Raw genomic sequence first — 22,402 nt, 5'->3', positions numbered from 1 at the left:
CCTTAAATTCAATTTTCCATCCTTTGTTTATTGCTATTAAGTTACATTATTATATAAATGTTATTCTGTCCTTAGGAAACGCTTGCTAAGTTTGAAAGTGTGCTAAGAAATTGTGCTAAATTGCTTCAGTCACGTCTCTTTTTGACCCCGTGGACTGTAGCTTGTCAGGCTCCTCTGTCTATGGGATTCTCTAAGCAAGAATATGGGAGTGGGTTGTCATGCCCTCCTCCAGGGGATCTTCCCAACACAGGGATCAAACCTGTGTCTCTTGTGTCTGCTGCATTGGCAGAAAGATTCTTTACCATTAGGGACTAAAAAAAATATTCCTCTGTCTCCTGCGTTGGCGCTGTGTCTTAATTCTTCAGAACTAAGACCCTTAGTAAGGCTCACCACTGCTCTGTATTCAGTAGCTTCTGCGTGATTTATAAAAGCGCGCCTCGTTAAAACTGGTCTGCATTCCAGACATATTATCAATTAAGATGTTATTTTCTTCTGTTATTTTTCTATTTTTTACCCTGTAGTTTTCATACTATATTGTTTACCTTATCAATTTCCCCCCTTTGATATAGAATCCACTGCTTTGTCTTCACCTTCTTAATCTAGTCCCACTTTTTTCTCTAGTTCGTCTATTTCCAGATCTCCTTATTTTCTTCTTGGGCTCTTTAATTTGAGGCTTCTTTGACCGTTTTTTAAATATGTAGTCTCATACTTTTAAAATGTTTTTCTTCTCCCCAGTCAGCTTGCCCCCACTGTTCTTGTGGTGATATTTCCACTTAGTGTAGCTTTGCCCAAGTCTGAGGAGGATGGTCCAAGTTGATTCTTATCTTTTCCTTGTGTGTTTAAATCTTATCTGTTCTTTTTAGTGGCAGCTTATAAAGCCTATTTTGGTCTCCCAAGTTTAAAACTCTGACAAGCAGGGAATGGTTCTCATTGCTGTCTCAGCCGAGATACTGGAAATTGTAGGCTGAGCGCACCACGCTGGCGTCTACTTCATTATTTCCATTTACCTGAAAGCCCCCGTGCAGTCTGGTGTTTACGCTCATCATCTAATGAATCTGCTCTGAGGAAATTCTCTCCTGGCCTCCTCCGGTCCCTTTAGCACTCATCTTCCTCAGCTCCCGCCCACCCAAAGCTCTGTATCCTCAGCAGTTTGCCCCCAGACTTTCTTCCTGCTCGTCTTTTTCTTTTTGAACTAATTCCTGGGCTTCTTTTCCTGTGCCTTCTCTCTAATCCTTCCTCCTCTCCAAGGCTCTGCCTTGCTTCCTTTTTTTTTTTTCGTCATTGTGCAGTCTCTTCCTGGGGGATCTCACCTACTCATTTAACTACCTTCACAGCACTTCCACTCTTTTGTGCTGTTTCCTCCACCCTGAACGTCCCCCTCCTTCTCCCTGTCCTTTTCATCCTTCGAAACTCCTCTTAGTTATTACTTCTCCAGTAGCGCTTTCTTCAGTCTGCACATTGGAACAACTGTACCCTCCACCCCCCTAACACTTGGTGACACCATTGCCATGTCACTGAGTACATTATAACGGAATTATCTCTGATCTCCTTGACGGTAGGAACTATGACCGCACTTTTATCTTTGTGCCTGCTACAGAACTCAAGAGCTTTCTTTGAGGCTTGCTTTTCTCCGAATAAGACATAATCCTCTTCATTAGCTATCTGAGATTGCATTTTAGCTCAAGAAAAATCTGCGAAAATTATACTCCAGACCACATTTTCTCTTGTTAACTTTCTGTGGATCTCTGGTAGACTAAACCTCCGATCTACGTCCCGTTTCTACCAAGGACACTATCACATGTTTATATGGTCCAGCTGTGGTTTGACTTCAGTCATGATCTATGTGCCCAGGATGCCTAAATCCATTTTTGTAGCCGCTACTGCTGTCCTCAGGCTTCCCTGGTGGCTCAGCGGGTGAAGGATCCACCTGCAATGCAGGAGACATGGGTTCAATCCCTGGGTTGGGAAGATCCCCTGCTGCTGCTACTGCTAAGTCGCTTCAGTCGTGTCCAACTCTGTGGGACCCCATAGACGGCAGCCCGCCAGGCTCCCCCGTCCCTGGGGTTCTCCAGGCAAGAACACTGGAGTGGGTTGCCATTTCCTTCTCCAATGCATGAAAGTGAAAAGGGAAAGTGAAGTTGCTCAGTCGTGTCTGACTCTTAGCGACCCCATGGACCGTAGCCTACAGGCTCCTCCGTCCATGGGATTTTCCAAGCAAGAGTACCGGAGTGGGTTGCCTTTGCCTTCTCTGGAAGATCCCCTAGAGAAGGAAATGGCAATCTACTTCAATATTCTTGCCTGGGAAATCTCATGGACAGAGGAGCCTGGCAGGCTACAGTCCTTGGGGTCACAAAGAATCAGACACAACTTATCGACTAAACAATTGCTGTCCTAACTGAATTCTTCCTGTACATCTTACCCTTTGTATGCAAGGGTTGCTTGTCCTCATAGGGCAGGGTTATGTCTCCAACACCCATGACATGTCTTTCAGGGTTGATTGAGGAAGAAATACTCTCTAATTCCTCACTTGGATGTTGTATGCAGGTTAAGGGAGGGGAGCAAGAGGGTGCTGGTGAGGTCAGCATAGAAAAGCAGCGGGAGAATGAAAACGCAGTTGTATCGGTTTCCTGTGGCTGCTGTAGCAAAACACCACCAACTTAGAGACTCAAAGCAACACAGATTGATTCTTTGATAGTTCTGGAGGTCAGAAGTCTGAAATCAGGTTCAGTGGGCTGAAATCCAAATGTCAGCAGGGCCGGTTTCTTCTGGAGACTCTGAGTGGGGAATCCATTTCCTTGCTGTTTTCAGCTCCTGGAGACTGCTGGCTCTCCTTTGGGTCCTGACAGCGTAACTCCAGTCTCTCTGCCTTCTCCCTTGACTCTGACCCTCCTGCTTCCTCTTATAAGGACCTTCCTCTTGTAATTACACTGGGCCCATCTGGATGATACAGGATAATCTCTCCATCTCTAGAACCTTAGTTTAATCATATCAACAACATTCCTTCTGCCATATAAGGTGACACAGGTGCTGGAATTAGGACCTATTTGAAGGGGCTTTGGGCTTTCCCAGTGGCTCAGTGGTTAAGAATCCACCTGCAGAGCAGCAGCTGCAGGGGATGCGGGTTCCATCTCTGGGTGGGCAAGAGCCCTGGTGGAGGGCATGGCAACCCACTCTAGTATTCTTGCCTGGGAAGTCCCATGGACAGAGGAGCCTGGCGGGCGACAGTCCATAGTGTCTCACAGAGCTGGACATGACTAAAGTGACTTAGCACTCATGAGAGGCCATTATTCAGCCGACAACAGTGGTCCAGGATCAGAGGGGAGACACAAACAAAAGTCTCTCCACTTGTAATGGGAGGAGCTCCAGAATCACTGATTTTCAGCAGGTATGAAGGTCGGGGGTGTGTGTGTCTGTGATGGAAGGAAAACTGGTGCGATTGATGCTGTTTCTAGGTAATAGAAAATTAACAATGCCAAAGGGAAAAATTCTAAAGTTGTTTTTGCGTGTGTGTGAAAGCAATAAACCTTAGAAGAGTCATTTATATGAACTGCCTCTGATTTATGCCTAAATATCTGAGAGCAAAATTATATTTTCTAAGTGATTAACTTGTCAGATTATCATCATTTAAGTTTTGTTTTATTACTGTGTGTTCAGGTGTCTGCTTCCCACCTGAACAGAGCAGAAGGTATTGTCAGTAGCTCTGATGAGCTCTGCTCCTAATGGGACTTTGAGACTGGGCTTCCGGACTCTGAAAGGAAGAGAGAGATGTTGCAGCATGCTTGTTTCTCTTGCATGGTTTTCTTTCAGAGGAGTTGTGGTTAAGGGGAATGACTGGTTAGTGAAAAAAAAATGGTAAGAAATGCCTTCATTTGGGAAGCTTGACAGCCATATAAAATGCATGTATATTGAATCAGAGGGTCTGCTAACAAGGCAAATGTAATTAAGAGGATCACTGGAAGATATCTTAGTTTGGTTTTGCCCCAGGAGCAAATTTTGAGGCAGGATTTTGAGCAGGCAAATGGGGATGTGATGACTGTAGAATGTCTCCCAGGGTTGTATAAAGAGGCCTGCAGGAAGTGCAGCCACCCGCTCTTACTCTCCACTGGCTGAGAACTGTCCGGGGGGAGCTCCTCTCCAGTGCTTCCTGGCTGCACCTACAGATTGTAGGTCCCCAGCACCAGGGAAGGACTGGAGACAGAAAGTCAGCAGATGCCCCGGGAGAGGCCTGGGAGGGCACTGCCAGCCCCAGAGGAGCCTGCATCTGTACCACTTGCCCTCCAGCTATGGCTGAAGGCAGAGGGGCGGGCAGGATGTGACGCATGGTTGCCGAGGAAAGACCCTCCACTCCATCCTGAGATGCATCTGTCTATCAAGAAAAAAATGCTGAGTGTTCCTTATAGAACAGGCTTGGGCTCTGGTGAGTAAGGCAGGTATGGGATCACACTCGTCAATACAGCTGTCACCTCCCAAAGCCTCTGTTCCCTAACGTGTAGAATAAGAACACCGTTTCCTCCTTTTTAGGATTTTGTGAAAGTCAGTCATGTCCAACTCTTTGTGACCCCATGGACTATACAGTCTGTGGAATTCTCCAGGCCAGAACCCAAGGATCGAACCCAGGTCCTTCTGCATTGCAGGTGATTCTTTACTAGCTGAGCCACAAGGGAAGCCCTTGTGACTTTTAGGACTTTATGTGAAGTAAAAGAGACAGTGTATTGATCTGGGAGGTACTCTGCATGTTGTTGTTGTTCAGTTGCTCAGTTGTGCCCGACTCTTTGCGACCCCATGGGCTGCAGCACCCCAGGCTTCCCTGTCCTTCACCATCCCCTCGAGTTTGCTCAAACTCATGTCTAGCAAGTTGATGATGCCATCTAACCATCTCATCCTCTGTCACCCCCTTCTCCTCCTGCCCTCAATCTCTCTCAGCATTAGGGTCTTTTCCAGTGAGCTGGCTCTTCACATCACATGGCCAAAGTACTGGAGCTTCAGTTTTAGCACCAGTCCTTCCAATGAGTATTTAGGGTTGGTTTCCCTTAGGATTGACTGGTTTGATTTCCTTGCTGCCCAAGGGACTCTCAAGAGTCTTCTCCAGCACCACAATTCTAAAGCATCAATTCCTTGGTGCTCTGCCTTCTTTATGGTCCAACTCTCACATCTGTGCATGACTACTGGAAAAACCATAGCTTTGGGGTCATGCCTATATCCAAAATGAGAGGAGTTGTACTAAAAAGGAAAAAGAGAGAGAGAGCAAAAACCCAACAAAAATAGAAGAGAAGAGAAATAGGAAGAAAAGGAAGGTTATTATCACGTGAGGCATCTGTTATGAAATACAGTCATGCATATTCCTGTTTCTTGCCAGATAATGTTTGTGACTGTTTCGCAGCTCAGGATATGTAGTCACACACATTTCACTCAAGTCCCTGGCCCAAAGTTCTTTCTGCTTCCTGACCCCACTTCCTTGGTAATTCTCTGGTGGAGGTTCTGACTTCAGATGCACACAGGGTGCTTTAACCAGCATGACCTGACCAGCCTAAGAGAGGAGTCCTGGCTTCTCAGCCAGACCTCAGACACTGCAGGTCATCAACCAGGTTCTCATGTAAAGTCCAAATCACCGCTGGAGAGTAAATGGCCTTTTTGCCTTGGCGTGGACATTCGCTTGTTCACTGATCCTTGGAGTACAGATAATACTGAATCTGCCATGGGCTGGTTAACCCCCGAGGCCCATAAAGAAAGTCGATGGAATGGTCCAGGATGGTTTCAGGCTCAGTGATGCCAGAAACAGTGATGCTGAGGACACAGCCTGCTCCTGATTATACGGCACTGAGAAGGAGCTTCTAGTTCAGAAGGCAAAGTCACGGGTGAAACACCCAAAAAAGGAGTTGCACAAGCTTTGCAGTAGAAACAAATAGAGGCTGCCAGAGTAGCCCTGTCACCACTTCCCAGGAACAGGAAAAGCTGAAGTCATGGCCAGAGCGCTTGATGTCCTGGTTGTGGAGGGACACTCATCTGCACCCCCTGCAGGCACACACTCGTGCTGAGAAAGATGGTTCATTGGTGGCTATGTTGATGACTGTCTGGACCTCAGGCTCCAGAAAACTCCAGTGGGATACACGTTGCTAATCATCCTGAAGCACAGCTTCCCATGTGTGTCTTGTGGGAGGTGGCACATTTTGATGAGTCTGGACCAGGGGACCCGAGCACTTCTGACTTATTAAACCAGGAACGTGGACTCTCTTCTGCTTCCTCTTTGTGCTGATGTGGGAGGCAGAGGAACTTCTGATCACAGGAATACGGCAGACTTGGAGGAGGGGAAATGGCAGGATCCACCCTGAACTCAGATGCTTGAGGTACCCTTGCACTGGGCTCATGTGGTCGTATGTTTCTGTAAGATTTTTTTCAGAAGACAGAGATTCTGACTACAGCAATGGGTTAAGAACACTGCCTCTTTCCACTGAGATTGCCTTTATTCTCAAATGAAGAGGTGCTGGCATAGCCAGAGGCATATTGGGGATCAGTCTATGGGGAAGCTGAATTGGGGATACATTTTGTTTGGCCTTAGTCAGATTTACTTGTGTAATTTACAGTCACTTCCATATATACATGTGTCTGGTAGTTGCTTACCAAACATATGATATTAAGCAATTTTTCAGTTATTAAAATTTGTAATTTCCATAATGACTTTTCTCATTCTAAAAAATATTCCCATTTATGTTTAATTTTGTATTTATCATCTGTATTTTTTTTTTAAAAAGGGCTTCTAACACCACAAACCTGGATCTACCTTCCTTTCTTCTCCCTCTTTGCTTCCCTTCCCCTCCCCCTCCCTTCCTTCCTCCTGTTTCTTATCCTCCTCCTCCTCCTCCTTCTTTTAGAGGCTACGACTTTACAATATTTACCTGACTTTTTGATTTATTGCTCCTGTTTCACTTCCTCAAGTAATCAAGGGGGAAATATTTCATGTGTATAATAGAGTGTTAGATTTTATAGAATGGTTTGACAACCAAACCACCATGTAAAATGCTATTCCCATAGAAGAGTGTGCCCTGAGTTAAAAGCTACCATCTTGGAAGGACCTTCTGGATAATCTGTGTCCTACATGGCCTGGCCTCTACTCATGGTTCTAGCTCATTCTGTGGCCTCCTCTGAGGATACCCTGCACACCTGCCCTTTGAAGTCAGGCCCCCAGGACACATTATCTACCACAGTGTTGTGTGTTTGAGTTTAATATTCCTCTCTTGGCTTCTCTTTGCTCTTCTTTTACTAGGAATGCTAGCAAATTAAGTGGTCAGGTTTCTGAATCCCAAGTAAGTAACAAATACCATGTTAATATTCAAGGAAAAGTTTCAAGAGGCAGCCACACTGAAAATTGCAAGAAATAAAGTCTCAAAAGTGAATAAAGAGAAGAAAATAATAAAACAAAGGAAACACAAATAATAACACAGAGTCCTGAATCTGTAATACAAGCCCGTTTCCTTTAGGAGCAGATAGATGTTTACATTTCAAAGTGCTTGAGAGCAGCAACATGAAGTCACTGATGTTCACGTGGTTAACATGAGCATTTGATAATACAAAGTACAGAAAATGTGAAAAATTCTCATCCAACAAAGTATGTATTTTAAGTTGTTGTTGTTGTTTTTACCAGAATCTGGTAAAAATCTCCTGTGGGATGGGAGGCTTACATCATTCTTAAGTATTGTTGATCAAACACCATGGTATTTTATTAAACTGATGGAATTTGGGGGAAGTGTGACATGATGGTCAAGACTGAATTTGAGGACCAGAGAGTCCTGATCATACATCCTGGTTCTTCCACCTGATTAGCTATCGGACCTGTCTGAGCTTCGTTTTCCTCATATACAATGAGGAAATATGTGAGGATGTGAAGGTAGGTCCAAGATCTTCCTCGTAAGATCTTGGAGAGATGGTCGGTGAGGCTTTCTGCAGGGTCGTTTTCTAGTTGGTTCCAGGCTTCAATTTGCAGCCCAGTGTTGCAGGAGTGTAGCACTTTGCCAGCTGCTTTGGCATTAAATAGACAAGAAGATATTTATTAAAATATTTCCCTTTTTTAAGGTTTATTTTCTTTGATATATTTTCTTATGGGAGATCCGTTACTTGTGGGAGTAAGAGGAGAATAAGTTTTACTCAGAATAAAATCCAGGCTTCCATCGAGCCCTGACTCCCTTGGGTGGCTCCCCTGTTCCCCCCTGCCCCTTACTCACTGCTCAGACCCTGGAACGTGCCAGCCCTTGTGCACCTCTGGGCCTGTGCATGAGCTGTTCCTCTCCTTTCACTGGGGACCAGTGTAACCCTGGGTCGGGTTGTCTCCTTTCCAGCCTTTGCTCCTCCATTCAGCAGACACGTCCTCTGATGTCGCCCTTCTCTGTGAGACTCTGCGTCTCTGCCTGTCACACTTACACAGCGTGCACTTGTTAGATGAAGCTTGTGTTAGCTCATGCCTGTCCATTTCCCCCTCTAACTGGGTGTTCCATGAGGGACTTATTTACTGGACCCTCTCTGTGTCTGGTAAAGAGCCTGAAGACTTCAGATCCTCACATATTTTCTGAATGACTGATAATAAATGGGTAAAAAGGCAAAATGAGGTGGGAGGCAGAGCATGGGTGGATGACAGAGGATGGCAGGGTGAGGACCGAGAGTTGAGAGTAAATACACTGGCTGGGATCTGACACTTGGTGGGCAAGGACTGCAAACCAGCAATCGCTGGAAGGAAAGGGGAAGCCAGAAGGGAGAAAGAGGGCCAGTGTCTGTTATGTGAAGAGAGAGTGGAACCACCTGTTCCAGGCGCCTGTTTTAGCAGCTCTCAGTGGGAAACCAGCTGTTCTGATTTCCTTGCATGATATGGATAAAAAACCCATAACATAATCTGGAATGTGGGGGAGAGCAGCCCAGCATCATGACTGTGGAAACCAGTCATACTTCACTTAAGTCTATGCATTCCCCAAGGACACCCACCACCACCTGATCCTCCCTAAACCACCATGACTCACCGGGCCTCTCCAGTTCTTTCTCACACACTGAAACCTGTGTTTCTCAGGAGGACAGAGGGAGGAATGGTTAAGGTTTTAGTCTTTGGAGTCAAATGACTTTGGAATCATTGATAGAGTAGGAGCTAAGACACTTTTACTCGACATCTGTAAACCTCGTGCGTGCTAAGTTGCTTCAGTCGTGTCCAACTGCTTGAGATCCTATGAACTGTAGCCCGCCAGGCTCCTCTGTCCATGGGATTCTTCAAGCAAGAGTACTGGAGTGGGGTGCCGTTTCCTTCTCCAGGTGATCTTCCCGACCCAGGGATTGAACTCAAGTCTCTTCTGTCTCCTGCACTGGGAAGCGGGTTCTTTACCACTAGTGCCACCTGGAGAGCCCTGTAAACCTCAATGTTCCCATTTTTTAAATGGAAATAGGCACTCATAGAGATACGTCTAGTGATTAAGTTGGATAACTCCTATAAGGAGCTCAGCTTAGTGCCTGCACCGGATGACTGTTCAATGAAAATTCTTTACTGAGAAGCCCTGCAAACCACATTTATCTTTAATCAGACCCTGTGGTCATAGAGAGCTTTGGATGTAATCAACAGAAATAAACAGAGATTACTGGAGCCTGAAAAAAAAAGTTTATTGGAAGGATATAAATAGCTGATAGAACTTAGGGAAGAGGCCTTGGGGAATGCGGGAACCAGGGCAACGGAGGGTCTTCAAAACAAAACAAGTAAACCATCTTCCGAGGTGCTGCTGCTTCTAGTGGCACAGCCTCAGAATACCCAGGGAAGGGGAGTCCAGTGGCTCCGCTTGGGTCTAGCCCTCCCCTGTGGTAAGAAGAGTGGAAGTCTGGGGTGGGCCGCTCCATCAAAGCCATGAAGACAGGACATGGGGCAGACAAAACTCCTGTCCTCTGTAGATCTATTGTGGGTATTTCTGAGGACCTGCGAAGCCAGTTTCTCTCCACTGACTTTTCAGCTTCTTATTTGCCAAAATTTATTTGCCTTTCATAAGAACTCAACCTCATTGCCTCTCATCTTTCTAGACAATCATCCCCCCCCTACTTTTTTTTGAGTTAATTTCTGCAGTGTTTATTCACTCATACATTGATTTAGTAAACAAATATTTATTGAACACCTGCTGGTGTCAGGTTTTGTTCTGGGGGCTGATTTACTTCAGTAAGCCACAGAAATCCCACACCCTCAAGGACTTATTTGAGTTGGCTTGGGGGAGGCAGGCAACTAAACATAAACAACAGACAGATGACATCCAGTGGCAATAGGGCTAGTGAGAGCAGCCACTACTTGCTCAAATCACTAATGAGAACAACTGTAAGACAGGGAAAGAAAGGAGCGAGGTGTGTGCCAAAGCGCTGCTCTGATGGGTTAGCCAAGTGTATACGAGGCTGTCATTCATCTGCTCACATCTTGATTATTTTATTTGCTTACTTGTCTGTCATAAGTGACTAGCTGGCTTCCCCACCTAGCAGCAAGCACCTCAGGGGTGAAGGCATGTCATTCATTTCTAGAGCTAGCCTCAGCCTCACTGTGGCTGCTGAGTTAGAGCTTGTTGAATGAATGGAGAAGCACACCCCTTATGGTGTGGCTGTCGGATGACTGTATGTTTCTGCTGTGAACCAGCCAACCAGCCAGCCATTCTCCCAAGTGGGGCATTGCAGGTGACCTGAAATTCGTGCCCTTGTTCCTCTGCTGTTGACTGACCAACTGGCTGAATAAAACTTTTCTCTTTTTTGGCTGTCGTAGGTCTTTGTTGCTGTGTGCAGGCTTAGTTGCATGTGGGATCTTAGTTCCCCAACCGGGGATCAAACCCACATCCCCTGCACTGGAAGGCAGGTTCTTAACCATTGGACCACCAGGGAAGACCCTGAATAAGACATTTCTTTAATCCCTATTTAGTGGATCTCTCTTCTTTGGAATCAAGTTGGTTTCTTTGTGTTATAGTTTTTATTTTCTTAAAACATGCTTTCTGAATTTAAGACCAAGTCTGAGAAAGAAAAGAGAAAAACCTCTGTTCCTCACAACTTGAGTCTCAGAGTCATGACATCCGAATGAAGTGTGGTGTTTGAAGGAAGCTCAGGAGAGCACCCAGGCCAAATGAGGCTGTGCCGTGAGACACAGGGGCGATGGCAATGGTCCTCTAAGGGAAGCTGGATTCCTATTAAATCTGCTCCCTCCGTACTTAATGTCCTAACATGGAAAGAACTAAATTAATCCTCAGTTAAGTACCCAGTCTAAAAGTAGAGGACAAGACAATGAAGTGCTTTAGAATATTTTTATTAAACATTTGTATAAAGTAGAGCAGTGTTAATGCAAGATGTTCCAACGTGGCCTCCACTCTAGCAGGATTCATGCCTTTGTACTTCAGACCAGCGGATGGACTGCCGCTGACACAGCTCTCTGGTTGAGATGGTAGCTGTGTTTATAAATGGTCAGCTGTGCTGTGAATATATTTAGCTTATGCTAAATGCCCCTGAGAGAATGAATATCATCTGTTTCCAGTTTAATTATGTTTTGGAGCATGGTACGCTTTTTTCCAGATGAATAAATACCAAGTCTTTTTCACTTCCAGAGGAAAGTCCGGGTTCGATTCTGAAATTCAAGTCACCAGACTTATTAAGTCAAATTAAAATGAAACATAAAAAGCTGTTTGATTCTATTTATAAATACTTGTCAGAATACCACTCAATGAAAATGTGATGTTTTGGATAAAAAACTAGATGCAAAAACTGACACCAGAAACCATATCTTTCATCATTAGCATCGATAGATGGTATGATCAGGTAGTTAGAAATAATGGTTAAATGGTATTGGTAACTGTACAGTATATTTATATAACATTAAAAACTTTTAAAGCAGTTTTTATCCAAATGTTCTCAGACTTTTCATATCATAGACCTTGAAGTTTGTGTATGCATGCCAAAATATATACAGTGACTATTTTAAGCACTGTCACCATTAAAAAAAGATTCACTTCAGCCTTCTGAAAAAGCTAATTTGGCTGGCTCTATTTATTTGTTCATAAGCCATAAACTTCCTGATAGAGATCTTGAAGGAAAAGAACCAACTTGAAAGGGATATCAAAAGAGATTTTATTGTGATTACACAAATTCCCCAAGTATCGTGATCTAGTGATAGCAGATGAGTGTTCCAAAGTTAGTCCACTGCTAACTAATGGTCACACTGGGGTTAGACCCTAGGAATCCTGACTCCTACACCTGTGTTCTTTCTACCTTATCCTCTTGTCTCCCTGACACGATCATTTGAATCAGCAAGATATGCATGTAATCTACAAACTTTCTCTTCCGTCTCAGTTTCAATGAAAATAGCTGTTATATAAATAACAGTACATATATATATATATATATATATCTCCTGTGGATTATTTACACTTGCTTTCCCATGTGTCCTTCCTCCCCCCACCTCCATCTTTAAAAAAAAAAAATGTCTGAGAAAAGCTAGGTAAGATAGGCTGTTTCAGTATGCTTCTGTGAGCAGATCAGTGAAACTTGTCTGGTGGCATAGAGAACGGACAGAGCTTTGGTACTTCTCAGGTGCTATGCTCTTCTCCTGGTCTCATCCCCTTGACTTGGATGCCAGCAATAGGCGTGGTTTTTAAAGGCCTGTCCACTCTGACACTACAGAAAACCTCAGGGGTCCTATTTCTGGCAAGCTGCTTATTTATTCCTCTTGCCACTTTAACTCAGCATCTGTGTTTTGTTTTGTTTTCAGTAAAATTTAAAGCTCTGAAACAGAGTTAGTTATGTATTGGGTTGGTCAAAAAGTTTGTTGTGGGAAAACCCAAACAAACTTTTTGCCCAACCTGATATATTTTAGCATGTAAAACCCTGTGAATTCACTTGACTTAATTCCACATCTTAACAATGAAAAAGCCAAAAATATCACTTCTCAAATTGTAATGTGCTTATATGTTAACAAAGTAACTATGAGATAAAGGAAAATATACAAAAACCACTTCATGGATTTTTTTTTTGTTTCAGTTTTTAAAAAGTCATGCTTGGAAAAATTACATTTTATTAAGTCAAAGTATCTTTTGTGCTGTGCTTAGTCGCTCAGTCCTGTCCAACTCTTTGCGACCCCATGGACTGTAGCCCACCAGGCTCCTCTGTCCATGGGGAGTTTCCGGGCAAGAGTACAGGAGTGGGTAGCCATTCCCTTCTCCAGGGGATCTTCCCAACTCAGGGATAGAACCCAGGTCTGCTGCATTGCAGGTGGATTCTTTACCATCTAAGCCACCAGGGAATCCCATCTTTTATATAATGATTTGTATCATTAAAATGTACAGGTTATTATGGGTAAGAAAAAAATTAAGAATCTGTCTTAGATCGGAATTCTTATATTACCAGAACTAAAAATAGCATAATAACTATTGTTTGTGGGATATCCAGAGGTTCAGTATTTCCTTACCAGTGAAATATATTGCTTCTATCTATGTTCAAAGGGGCAAATCTATTAATTCTTCGGTAAAGTTCCTAGTTCTGCTCTAACTGTATTCAGTTCCCTGGTAAATGCTTGGAGGAATATGAGTCCTTGGTTTATTGATTGAGATACCTTTTGAGATGACTAGTACATCGTCAAATACATAGAAGTTGGTGAAATATTACATATTTTCCTAACGTGTCCATTGGAACATCTTTTCTTCTTGAATTACTCCAATAGATTTTTTTAATAAAAGGAGGATTTTTAAACCCCCAAATTGTGCATTTCTTAGTATTTATTCCTAATGAAAGTAACGTTCTGATATTTAAGAATTAAATGATATGAGTTGGGATATTTTTTCTTTCTTTTTACACATCTCCCGAGAGGGCTTTGACCCTGTTCATCATTTTGAAACTGTAGTAGTAGGCTAATTAGATTGTTTGGACCAGTGCTCACAGAGGTTCTAAAATCCACTTTTTCTCAAACAGAGCTTATAAGTGTGAGAAACAAAATCTGAGAGACCATCCCTCTCTTATGTCCATTGGCGATGGGGTTCACTAGACCACACACCGCCTCCCCCCTTACTCCAGGCCTTCTCAATCAGGCTCTTTCTGCTACAGTCTCCTCCAGGCTAACCAACACCTTTGATCATTCCTTTCTTCTGAACTATGAATCTAACCAGTACACTACTGGTTAGATAGTTGGGACAATAATCTGAATTGTCTGCTTATTGTGATTTCTTTTTGTTACATGGCACTGTGTCTGCTAATTCATTTTGGAATGTACCTGAACTTTGGTACGTCTAAAAGGAGGCTCATTTGGTGCTTGCTCTGAACTGAACAAGGTGCTTGCTCCTGACTGTCCCTTCCCTTGGATTTGTATTCTCTGCCAAGGGGTTTATAAATATCAAGAGGTCAGTGACAGACTTGCCATTGTGTTAGCTTCTGCTGCCTTTTCTAGGCAAGTCCTTTCTGGAGATCCTCACCTCTACATGCACTCCCTTCCCCATGGACCGTAGCCCGCCAGGCTCCTCTGTCCATGGGATTCTCCAGGCAAGGATACTGGAGTCGTTTGTCATTTCCTTCTCCAGGGGATCTTCCCCACCCAGGATTCAAACCGGAGTCTTCTGCTTTGGCAGGTGAATTCTTTACCACTGAGCCACCTGGGAAGCCTCTTCTACTAAATACCTGGGGATAAATCACTTTTAAAAAATCCTTTAAGATGTTTTTTCGATCAACATAGTTATTTTATGTGTTCTCGTTTAGATCACCTCAAGCTTTGGTCCCCTGGCACCACCCATTAGCGACAGTCATAAAGTAAGTGTACATTTTAAACTTTGTTTCAACCAGTTGTTGACGGAAATATCAGCTTTGTTCAGAGGTTTCCACCAGAAGCGATTTCATTCAAATATTTTATCAGTGAATATAGTATAATAAATGGGAGTTTCATATATAGAAAAGATAATAAACCTCCTCTGTAAACTTTGTGAATAGGATGGAAATGGATAGAAATTAAATTACAAAAAGCACTGCTTATCACCCTTGACTATTGCCTGTAGCACAATAAAGTATATTTGCAGCCACCAAGTAGAGTGGTTTTTATGTACCATCTTCATCACAGGCAGCTGCCAGAATCCTCTCAAGGGGCACATTACAACAGCCTCTTCTTCCGTTTTAAATTGAGTCATAGCCCAAGAAGTGTCTGAAATGGCTTTCGTCACCAATTAACATCTAGCAGAGAGTTTAGCACCTAATGGGCGCATGATAGAAATTGGCAGGAGAAAAAAAAAAAAAAAGAAATTGGCAGGAGAATGGACTGATGGATTAATTAATTCATCACTTTTTATGCTCTATGAGGTCCTCGGCAGTGTGGGGCACTGGTTAGTGCCTTGAAGCTGGAGCTAGATGCTGGGTTCAGATCCTGTCCCTGCCACTTGCCAGCTGTGTGACTTTGAGCACAGGTCCAAACTGTTCAGGGCCTGGGGTTTTCCAATCACAAAGTGGGGTTTATAATACTACCTCTTTTGTTGTTATATGGTTATTATAAGAACCTCAAGGTTTTTATAAATATTACAAGGTGATTATAAATATTTATAAAGTGCTTAAATTAATACCTGCCATAATAGTAATCTTTATGAAATGTTTGTGGAATAAATTAAAATATATTAAGCATATAGGGATATTCCAAGGTTCCAGATTTAGAGACTGAAAAACTGGTTTGACCTTAGAAGCAATGATGCCCTAGGAGCAATAAATATACCTGCCACTCAAATCTTTGTTTCCGTATTATTTTCCCACAAAAAGTATCAGAGAAATGACCGAGGGCTGGGGCAAGAACTATGCAAAAAGAACCTGGATTATGTTATAGTGCCAGAAAGTAAGGAAGTGCTAAAAGAAAAAAGATGAAAACAAAACCAAAATCTCATAAAGGTGACGATGACACAATGTGTGTGGAAAGGTTATAGGAACCAACTTAAAGTGCTCCCATCAGCCAAAACAGGAACAGTTTGAGCCACAAAATAAATAAGCAATATTGAGGTATTACCCAAATTTGATGACTATCTATTCTGGTGTAAATAAATGATTGGATAAATATGTGAGGAAAATAGACGAATCTCTCCAAATAGGGTATGTAGATACTCTGTTTTCTAGGAGGTAAAGCATAACTCTGCGTGGAGCTACACATAGTTTTTTTCTTCCAAAGAATACAGTATAGAAACAGTAAGTTTTTTTTAAAAAAAGAGTAACTTACAGTAGGGGCTTCCCAGGCAGCTCAGTGGTAAAGAATCTGCCTACCAATGCAGGAGACACAAGAGATGCGGGTTCAATCCCTGGGTTGGGAAGATCCCCTGGGTAGGAAATGACTACCCGCTCCAGTATTCTTGCCTGGGAAGTCTCATGGACAGAGAAACCTGGAGGGCTGCAAGTTCATGGGGTCACAAAAGAGTCAGACAGGACTTAGTGACTTAACAACACAGTTTACAATAGAGAAAGTTGACAAACTCTACCTCAAGCCAGGAAATCAAGGTAACATTAACAGTGATATATCATATTAATAGCAGGTATCCTTCACACGATGCGATAAGAATGGCACTTGACCTCTGTGATCTTCCTCTCCAAACATGTTACCCCCCAGTCTAATCATGAGAAAAACACAAGACAATTTTCAATCAAGGTGCATCCTACAAAACATTTGGCCAGTCTCCTTCAAAATTGCCAAGCTCATCAAAAACAAAGAAAGTTTGAGAAACTGTCACAGCCAGGAGAAGTCTAAGGAAACTGGAAGGCTAACTGTAAGCTGGTATCTTAGATGGAATACAGGAACAGAGAAAGGACATTAGGCAGAGACTAAGGAAATGTGAATAAAGTTTAGTTAAGAATGAGAGTGAAAGACGGTGAAGTCGTTCAGTCTTGTCCGACTCTTCGTGACCCCATGGACTGTAGCCTACCAGGCTTCTCCATCCATGGGATTTTCCAGGCAAGAGTACTGGAGTGGGGTGCCATTTCCTTCTCCAGGGGATCTTCCCAACCCAGGGATCAAACCTGGGTCTCCCTCATTGCAGGCAGATACTTTACCATCTGAGCCACCAGGGAAGCTTTTATTGGTTAATAATAATATTCAATATTTATTCACTAATTGTGAAAAATGTACCACCCCAATATAAGATATAACAACAGTGGAAACTAGGAGTGGGGTATACAGTAATTATCTATTAGCTTCACAATAATTTTGTACTTCTGAACTTTTAAAACTAAAATCTTTATTAAAAAAAATAATGAAGTGATTTGGGAGGGCATATTCTTCAATTTTCAAGTACCAAGATAATGGTATTTTTTTAAATGTTGAATGCAACTAATTTATGTTTTGAGACTCATACATGGAGAATTATATTCTACATTAAAGTTTTGAATTAAAATAGAGATGTACACCTCTATAAAACATTGTTATATTCTCTCCTGTAATGGAGAAAGAAAATAGCACTAGCAACACAAACCTTTTTTGCAAGAATAATTGTTATTGGAGTTTGAAGGAGATTATCATATGTGCATTAAGTTATATATTGTAGCATGACAAATTACCACAAATTTAGTGGTTTGAAACAATATATAATTCCTATACCACAGTTTCTATGGATCTAGAATCTGGGTGTATCTTAGCTGGGTCCTCTGCTTAGGGTCTCCTAAGGTTATAATCAAGATGTTGGTCATGAGACAAGGGGTCAGGGCGCAACCACTAAAGGAATGACATAATCCAAGAACACGTCATGAACTGACTAGAACCAAATAGGTCCAAGATGGCGGACGAGTCAGCTTCCACTGTTACACGTCAGCAAGCAAGATGACACACCCACAGGCGCCATGCTCATTCCAAGGCCAGCCGTAAAGGTCAAAAAGTGGGCAGTGGGCCAGTTTTTAGAAATCCCCACCCCTTCCCCCAAATAGCTGGAATGCTCCTCCCACTCATTAGCCTAAGAAATACCCTCCCCTACAAAAACAGGTAACGCCACACCTTGCCATCTCTTGCCCTATGAGGTGGCCTGTTTTTGTGAAGCCAAGAGCTCACACTTGGCAGCTCTCCCAGGGACTCAGATGTGACCTGGGATGTGACCATCCTCTTGTACGCTACTCTCTTTCCCACAACAAGTGGGCTGTGTTCCTTTTACAAGCTTTTTTTTTCTTTCTTTCTTTCTTCTTGGTTCATGTGGTTGTTGGTAGGATTCACTTGAGGTTGTAGGACTGAGGTCCCTTGTTTTCTTGCTAGCTGGCATCTGGGGTGCTTTCATCTCCCAGGCGTCATCGCTCGAGGTTCCTGGCCATGGGGCCGTTTGCCTCTCACAGGCCCTGTCACAACATGGCTACTCACTTCAAAACCAGCAGGAGGGTCTTGGACTCCAGTCTGCTAGGATAGAGACTTGCATAATGTAACCTAATCAGGGAGTGACTATCCCCTATGGCTTTGCAGTGTTCTATTGGCTGGGAGCAAGTCAGGCTGGGAGTATAGGGGGTGCTTCTACTCAAGGGGAAAGGATTATCCCAGGGACTGCACTCACTGGGCAGTCACTTTAGGGTGTGTCCACTACAACAGGAGAGTTCTGAAACAGACACAGCCAGCTGGGCATATATGAGCAAACTAAATAAGAGAACAAATCAGAAATGCTTGCTTCTTGCCTTCAAGTAAACTACAACTTGAGGTAACTAAATACATTTTGCTTCCCCCTACAAATATACAACATTATGTTTAACTTGGAGGAATATTTCTAAGTTTTGAGGAGTATTTGAAGATGAAGGAGTCAGAGAAAATATTTGGAAATAGCTCATAAATACATCACTATTTTCCTAATTGGAGTAGTTTTTTTTTTTTTTTCCTTAGCAGTGAAGAAATTTGCATAAAAATATGTTCTCAGTGGTAACAACATTTATGTGCTTTGAGAACTCTCATTATGAAAAGTCCAAAAATATGATCTCATTTTCAACATTTCATGACTTAATTTTCTTCATTTTTGAGACTGTTTAGTTTCTTAATACTTATGTTTTTAAGTTCTGCCTACTAATAGTTATTAATAGGATTGTACTATATAATTTACCATATGAAAAAATTAAAATTACCCCAATCAGGAGAAGAGGATGTCAGAGGATAAGATGGTTAGATGGTATCACTGATGCAATGGGCATGAACTTGGGCAAACTTTGGGAGATGAGGGACAGGGAAGCCTGGTGTGTTGCAGTCCAAAAAGTTGGGCACCACTGAGTGACTGGACAACAACTGTTTAATTTATAATTTTTACATTTTACATGATGCTCAGACATTTGTATATTTTAAATATATTAAATATCCATTTTCACTGATTTCTTTTTATGGGTTCTGAATCCTTTTCTTATAAAACATTAAATACAGAAATTCTGCTATTGTCATTTGGCTTCAGCTTTTTAATCACCACCCAGATTTTCAGGAACTCAATTTTTTTTTCCCTGTGATGGCTCCTTTTAACACCAAAATGTCCCAGAAATCCTAAAATTTAGCCATTGGAACTACATTTGCCAAGCTGCTGCTTGCATCTGGAAATAAAACACAAGCATCCTTTGTTAGACCCTGCATCCAAACTGTGGGTTTGGATAACAGGATGACTGTGCACCTCCACGGAGGTTAATGCAAACCTATTAGTGGACTGAATCAGAGACCTTTGCTGTTTATGTCTCGGATATGCAGCTACCTTGAAGAAAACAGGCAGTGAAGCTCATTAGCAGCCAAGTTGACATGAAAATATGTATTGCAATAATTTAGCTAAGAAACTCACAAGAGAAATGATTTCCTGTGGCCCCTCCCCCACCCTTCACCACCTTTTCAAGTCTTTTTCTGCCTGTGTTTCTTTTTTCTGCTCACTTACAACCCCGCCTTAGGCTGTAGCTGTTGGTTCTCCTATGCCAAGGGGTACAAAGAGTTGTTATTCAGAATGGTGAGAACATAATCACTTGCAGCTATTGGGAAAATAACTCATTTAGCAAATAAAGGTCAAAGCGTGCTTGCTTTCTTCCTTCCTTTCTCCCTTGGAGTTGTTTTCTTTGCAGGAATTAAATAAAGGAACCTTTTAAAAAAATACTACACAAAATAAGGAAGTATTAAATGAAAGCTTAGAAGAAGAACATTTGTCTTTGACTGGAAGGTCACAGGATAAAGCACTCTTATCAGAGCTGAAGCTAGGGGAAGATCTTGGAATTTGCCAATGTTGTTAGCCTGTGGTGATCATCAGATCTGTTTCTCCCAGTTGTAGGGGGATTTAGTCTTGCCACATGATTTCAGATTTATTCACCATTTATCATAATATATAAATCTGGCACTTTCACCTATTACTGAAATTCTGGATTTTTTAGTAATATGATAGAAGCAACCATTAGATCTTTTTATCAAAAGACCTGAGTTTAACTTGAAGTAGAATATTTTCTAAATAATATCTCTGTACATTTTATCTGTTTTGTTTCTAGACCATCTTAACATCATTTTGCATTACGGTGATCAAACACAAGCTGGATTTTCTTGTTCGGGAGTACTGAAGTGGCAATTAGTTATGGTCACCTGGGTTGTCTTTTGGCATAAGACAGGCAGCTCATTCATTGTATCTCTCTATTTAGTTCTATTCTCGGGGCCTTGTGGGTGCCCACACCACCCCTCCCGCACTGACCTCTCCTTTCCCTGAGTTTCCTGTCACATTTGGATTCTGTTCTTGGTCATTCCCGTCTTATTTACCCATTCTTTGCTATGGATACTTTTTCTCTCCAAAAGAAACTGTTAGCTCTCTGAGGGCAAGGATTCTGCCTTCTTGTCTTTTGTGTCTTCACAGTGCTCTGGGTCGTGAGCACTTGATGACCTCCTACCACCCTACCCCATGCCTCCAGCTCTTAAAGCTGCTCAGAACAGTGTTTCCTCAAATCAGGAGACTTAACATATGTTCTATTTGCCTCATCCTGTGCTGGGGGCTACAGAGGTGGGGTCAACCAACCAAAACAATCACCCCAGACTTTGGGACCTCTCATTCTCCTCTCAGGACCACTTTGCCATTCTTAGATCCCAGGCTCCTTTCTAGGCATCTCTCTTGTGGCTCATTCTCTGAGGCCCTGAGGTCTCAGCTGAGTATGACACATTCTAGGGCCATCTTGTCTAATAGAGAAATCCTGAAAACCAGGAAGCTGTCAAGACCCAAAGTAACATATCTCCAGTGGTGAAATCCCAGGCACTGTGATAAGCAACAGTGAAGATATTTTTAACCCATCCCTGTGTGGCCTCCCTTAAGTAGCACCACACAGGAAGATGCCTACTCTGCTTGTTCATAGGTGTACCCAGACTAGGGACTGTTAAAAGAATAGAAATGTTGATCTCTGTTCTTATAGTATAAACAACCTATCAGGGCAGTTGGACCACATGTGCCTATGGCGCACACCATGATCACACAGTTCTGGCTTATCATCTCAGTTGTTCCCCTCTTCAGCTGTGTGGCCTGGCACAAGTTTCTGAAATTTTCTGGAGGTCATTTCTTTCATTGATAACTCCAGGATAACAAAGCCCAAGGAAGTCATGAAAATTCAATGAGTTAATGTATGGGCCATTTGGGGCACATAGTATATATGCATGGCGTGGGTGGCAGTGATAATAATAACTAAAGAAAGGGAGGAGTGTAAGTCCAGGTAAGGCATCTGAGGCTGAGAAGAGGTGTGTTGATCAAGGCAATGATGGAGGTGGAGGAGGATGGAGGAGAGCTTCCTGGGAAGCACCTCCTTGCATCATAGGAGAACGTGAGTGTCCAGTATCTGTGCTTGTATAGCCACTGATACCTGATCCACTGATGGGTTGGTCTGCAGAGGCATTTTTTGGCCTGGAAGCAAGGTGCTAGGAAGTAGAAAAAGTCTGAGTAGAACCCATGCCCAGTATCATTATAGAGTGGAGGTGCAGCTATCTTCACCCCTTCTCTTAACTGTCTGCTCCTGAGTCTCCCTCCTCCATTGGACTGTGTGGTCCTCAAAGCCAGGTTCTGACAGTTCATCCCTGTATCCCCAAGTCACTGTTGAGAGCACATCCTGGGTACTTAATTATTGGTAGAAAGATTAAAAGGATAGGAGATGCTGGCGTTTTGCTATGCTACCTCATCTAGCAACACAAGACTCAGTGCAAGTATGAGAATATGTTTTCCCTGCATGCAAGGATGACTCGGTCAAATGAAAGATGGAAATATTGCGGTTTGTGGTTCTTTCTCCGAAGCAACATTGTTTGTGGTGTCAGAGACCAAGAAAGTTGTGACTTAGGAAAGTTGCAACAGCCTTAAAAATGTTGGTTGTGGTGCATGAAAGAAAAGGAAACAAACAAACAAACAAAAAACCCAAGCTTATAAAACTGAAAGGGGAGTCTGTTATAGCAAGCCTGCTTCCAAAAGGGCTGAGTCAGCAGATTGGAATGGATCATTGTGAG

The 22,402-nt window shown here is 42.7% G+C and overlaps 1 protein-coding gene across 2 annotated transcripts in view; it reads left to right on the top strand.

Annotated features, from left to right (window-relative positions):
• Nucleotides 1-22,402, top strand: part of NCALD (neurocalcin delta) — a 343,524-nt gene that overhangs the window by 109,098 nt on the left and 212,024 nt on the right. Inside the window, exon 3 of one of the 2 annotated variants that reach the window (XM_018058320.1) lies at nt 14,713-14,763. The exons of the other annotated variant lie outside the window; for it this stretch is intronic. The gene's annotated coding sequence lies outside the window, so the exon portion shown is untranslated. The remainder of the gene's footprint in view (nt 1-14,712; nt 14,764-22,402) is intronic. 2 annotated transcript variants of the gene reach the window in all.

This window comes from Capra hircus, chromosome 14 (assembly GCF_001704415.2).
Source record: "Capra hircus breed San Clemente chromosome 14, ASM170441v1, whole genome shotgun sequence".
Classification (NCBI taxonomy): Eukaryota; Metazoa; Chordata; class Mammalia; order Artiodactyla; family Bovidae; genus Capra; species Capra hircus.
Note: the sequence above shows the minus strand (reverse complement) of the source record. Positions and strands in the feature narration are given on the sequence as shown.